The 5,000-nt window shown below is 52.4% G+C and overlaps 1 non-coding gene across 1 annotated transcript in view; it reads right to left on the reverse strand.

Annotated features, from left to right (window-relative positions):
* LOC124575269 overlaps positions 1–918 on the reverse strand; it is a 1,910-nt gene extending 992 nt beyond the window's left edge. The window contains exon 1 of the ribosomal RNA XR_006972380.1: positions 1–918. This exon is cut by the window's left edge and continues 992 nt beyond it. This is a non-coding gene — a ribosomal RNA (small subunit ribosomal RNA).
* Between the last annotated feature and the right edge of the window lie 4,082 nt (positions 919–5,000).

The raw sequence follows: 5,000 nt of genomic DNA on the forward strand, positions 1-5,000 counted from the left end.
GGTCCTATTCCATTATTCCATGCACACAGTATTCAGGCGGGCTTGCCTGCTTTAAGCACTCTAATTTGTTCAAAGTAAACGTGCCGGCCCACCGAGACACTCACTCAAGAGCACCCTGGTAGGATTGCAACGGGGTCCGCCTCGGGACGCACGAGCACGCACGAGGCGCGTCGCACGCCTTCGGCTCGCCCCACCGGCAGGACGTCCCACGATACATGCCAGTTAAACACCGACGGGCGGTGAACCAACAGCGTGGGACACAAATCCAACTACGAGCTTTTTAACCGCAACAACTTTAATATACGCTATTGGAGCTGGAATTACCGCGGCTGCTGGCACCAGACTTGCCCTCCAATAGATACTCGTTAAAGGATTTAAAGTGTACTCATTCCGATTACGGGGCCTCGGATGAGTCCCGTATCGTTATTTTTCGTCACTACCTCCCCGTGCCGGGAGTGGGTAATTTGCGCGCCTGCTGCCTTCCTTGGATGTGGTAGCCGTTTCTCAGGCTCCCTCTCCGGAATCGAACCCTGATTCCCCGTTACCCGTTACAACCATGGTAGGCGCAGAACCTACCATCGACAGTTGATAAGGCAGACATTTGAAAGATGCGTCGCCGGTACGAGGACCGTGCGATCAGCCCAAAGTTATTCAGAGTCACCAAGGCAAACGGACCGGACGAGCCGACCGATTGGTTTTGATCTAATAAAAGCGTCCCTTCCATCTCTGGTCGGGACTCTGTTTGCATGTATTAGCTCTAGAATTACCACAGTTATCCAAGTAACGTGGGTACGATCTAAGGAACCATAACTGATTTAATGAGCCATTCGCGGTTTCACCTTAATGCGGCTTGTACTGAGACATGCATGGCTTAATCTTTGAGACAAGCATATGACTACTGGCAGGATCAACCAGGGAGCTGCGTCAACTAGAGCTGAGCAGCCGGCCGCCCGGGAGTGTGTCCCGGGGGCCCGCGCGAACACGCAAGCGTCCGCTCAATTATTCTGCAAACAGGAGGAGGCTGAGCTCCCCTGCACAATACACCTCGAAACCCTCTCAGGTCCCGGCGGCGCGCAGCGCCGTCCTAAGTACTTGGTCGGGTTCGAGAGAGGCGCAATCGCCCGGAGTTTGGCGAGTAGACGCTTTAGGTGCGACCACCCGTGCTCCCAACTGAGCTTGCCGCTGCCGACAGAGGCCCGGGAGCGTGCTGTCGTGGCATTGCCGGCGGGAGACAACACGCGCCACCTACGGTGACCGGCAGCTCCAACGCCAGCGCCACAGAAGGACAAAAGCCCCACTTGGGTGCCGAAGCGAACTCTCCCAGCACAGCGCACGCGCCAACACGTCCGCACAGCTGCGATACAAACCACCTGCGAGAACCGCAGAGGCGACCGAGCAGCAGACGGCGTCGCGGCGCCGAGCGCCGGGCGGCGGCGCATCCTCAGCGCACACAGTCCTCAATCGGACCAGCACACTGCAGATGTCCACCGCGCTTCGCACCGGGCCCGCGAGGACCTACTTTGGCCGCACGGCGCCGCGTGCAGGGTGCGCCGGCGCGCAGCTGCGCCGCCTGCCGCCTCCGTCGGCCGGCGCGCCTGCCACTGGCCGCCCCCACCAGCCGGCTGTAGCGCGTGCGCCCACGCACCGCGCGGCCAGCACGCCGGGAGGCCCCCCCTCACCGGCCGGGGACGGTCCCACCCAGCCACCGCCGCGTATCGCTTCACACCCAGATGCCATTCACGTTCGTGGGCATGGTGGGTATCGCTGGAACAACCGGTTGGTAGCTCAACCGATCGTCGCCATCACTGATTCACCTCTAGCGAGAACAACCGCACCACAACGGTTTACCAGTTGTTCATTTGCATAACGTCACCAGCAAACGTAGGCGTCCATCGCCATTTGCAAATTCAACGATTGTTGCATGCCTGTGTCAGGTGTCACGACACACTATGTCTGCCCACATACACGCAACAACATGTGCACGCTTCGCGAACACGTGGAAGGTGGCCCCCGTACGTATGCGATGTCCATTGCGCGAACGACTGTCAACCGGCCTCTGTCGCATGTCGCAGATGTGGAACGCAGTGCACCATGCTATCACGGTGTGTGAGAAGAGACGACTACGTCTGACAACACGCGCCACTACATCAACAGACGGCTCATGCTGATCGCCATCCAGGGCATACCACACTGCAATCCAGCTCTTATAGGGAGACGACACGTAGCTGAGTGCACAACATTTGGACCGCATGGTTCGCCGTTGTTGGCGCAGTCGTTGTACGGTCACATGTACCACGATGTATCATTCAGTACATGAGGACCAATGTGCAGTACAGTGTGTGATTTGGACGTACAACATCAGCGGACAGTTGACACAGGCCGTACCACAGCGTAGGCTAAGTGCTTCGCACATGCGAATGCCAATGAACAACTGCAAATGCCAATGAACAACTGCAAAGGGCATTGAGCATGTACGTCCTGCTGCCATCCACATTACAGTGTATAGCTGCAAGGTGTTTAACATGAAGCGATACACTGGGGACCGGGCAGTGCGAGTAGCAAACTATATTGCGGGGGTTGCAGTTAGGCAACACTACACTAATTTAACGCGTCGTATGACAATTACAGAGCAGGTTAAGGCCCAACGTGTGTTGGGTTAAGGCCCAACGTGTGTTGGGTTAAGGCCCAACGTGTGTTGGGTTAAGGCCCAACGTGTGTTGGGTTAAGGCCCAACGTGTGTTGGGTTAAGGCCCAACGTGTGTTGGGTTAAGGCCCAACGTGTGTTGGGTTAAGGCCCAACGTGTGTTGGGTTAAGGCCCAACGTGTGTTGGGTTAAGGCCCAACGTGTGTTGGGTTAAGGCCCAACGTGTGTTGGGTTAAGGCCCAACGTGTGTTGGGTTAAGGCCCAACGTGTGTTGGGTTAAGGCCCAACGTGTGTTGGGTTACGTTAAGGGGCAATGTGGGTTACGTTAAGGGGCAATGTGGGTTACGTTAAGGGGCAATGTGGGTTACGTTACGGCGCAATATAGGTTACGTTACGGCGCAATATAGGTTACGTTAAGGCGCAATACAGGTTACGTTAAGGCGCAATACAGGTTACGTTAAGGCGCAATACAGGTTACGTTAAGGCGCAATACAGGTTACGTTAAGGCGCAATACAGGTTACGTTAAGGCGCAATGCAGGTTACGTTAAGGCGCAATACAGGTTACGTTAAGGCGCAATACAGGTTACGTTAAGGCGCAATACAGGTTACGTTAAGGCGCAATACAGGTTACGTTAAGGCGCAATACAGGTTACGTTAAGGCGCAATACAGGTTACGTTAAGGCGCAATACAGGTTACGTTAAGGCGCAATACAGGTTACGTTAAGGCGCAATACAGGTTACGTTAAGGCGCAATACAGGTTACGTTAAGGCGCAATACAGGTTACGTTAAGGCGCAATACAGGTTACGTTAAGGCGCAATACAGGTTACGTTAAGGCGCAATACAGGTTACGTTAAGGCGCAATACAGGTTACGTTAAGGCGCAATACAGGTTACGTTAAGGCGCAATACAGGTTACGTTAAGGCGCAATACAGGTTACGTTAAGGCGCAATACAGGTTACGTTAAGGCGCAATACAGGTTACGTTAAGGCGCAATACAGGTTACGTTAAGGCGCAATACAGGTTAGGTTAAGGCGCAATACAGGTTAGGTTAAGGCGCAATACAGGTTAGGTTAAGGTACGACATAGGTTAGGTTAAGGTACGACATAGGTTAGGTTAAGGTACGACATAGGTTAGGTTAAGGTACGACATAGGTTAGGTTAAGGTACGACATAGGTTAGGTTAAGGTACGACATAGGTTAGGTTAAGGTACGACATAGGTTAGGTTAAGGTACGACATAGGTTAGGTTAAGGTACGACATAGGTTAGGTTAAGGTACGACATAGGTTAGGTTAAGGTACGACATAGGTTAGGTTAAGGTACGACATAGGTTAGGTTAAGGTACGACATAGGTTAGGTTAAGGTACGACATAGGTTAGGTTAAGGTACGACATAGGTTAGGTTAAGGTACGACATAGGTTAGGTTAAGGTACGACATAGGTTAGGTTAAGGTACGACATAGGTTAGGTTAAGGTACGACATAGGTTAGGTTAAGGTACGACATAGGTTAGGTTAAGGTACGACATAGGTTAGGTTAAGGTACGACATAGGTTAGGTTAAGGTACGACATAGGTTAGGTTAAGGTACGACATAGGTTAGGTTAAGGTACGACATAGGTTAGGTTACGGTACGACATAGGTTAGGTTACGGTACGACATAGGTTAGGTTACGGTACGACATAGGTTAGGTTACGGTACGACATAGGTTAGGTTACGGTACGACATAGGTTAGGTTACGGTACGACATAGGTTAGGTTACGGTACGATATAGGTTAGGTTACGGTACGATATAGGTTAGGTTAAGGTACACATTGTTGTAAGGAAAGGTTTAATGGGGGGCGGGGCGGGGCGGCCGGTTTGTTGATTGTGATTATAGTAAGTGGATGCCTGCGGCATCATCTGATTTGCCACGTCAGGATGCACCTTTGGCTCATGACAGGCGGCGCTCTCATTCCATGCTTGTGGCAGACCTGTGTCTTTCATTCCTGCCATTGTTTGTGTGCTGTGAGAGGAGGCAGTATTGTGATGTTGGGTGCACCCCTGTGTAGGACATGTGTGGGTGTTGGTGGCTTGGCTGAGCAATGGTGGTTGTCGGGTGGGTGGGATATTCTGTTTTCTGAGTGGACCTCCCAGTCTGGTTATGACAGTGTGGATTGTCTAATGTGGCGGAGAGGATGCACTGGGTGTTGTTCCATGCTGGTGCTTACATATTGTCTGTGTGCGTGTTACAGGCAGAGAGTAGTGCGTGATAAGGGTGTGTGGCTGACGTGTGGTTGTGATTGTGAGCAGAGTCTTTCAGCATGTATACGGACAGTTGTATACATTATCTGTATTCTGATGGCTCTATCTATTACTA

This window comes from Schistocerca americana, unplaced genomic scaffold, assembly GCF_021461395.2.
Source record: "Schistocerca americana isolate TAMUIC-IGC-003095 unplaced genomic scaffold, iqSchAmer2.1 HiC_scaffold_229, whole genome shotgun sequence".
Taxonomy (NCBI): domain Eukaryota; kingdom Metazoa; phylum Arthropoda; class Insecta; order Orthoptera; family Acrididae; genus Schistocerca; species Schistocerca americana.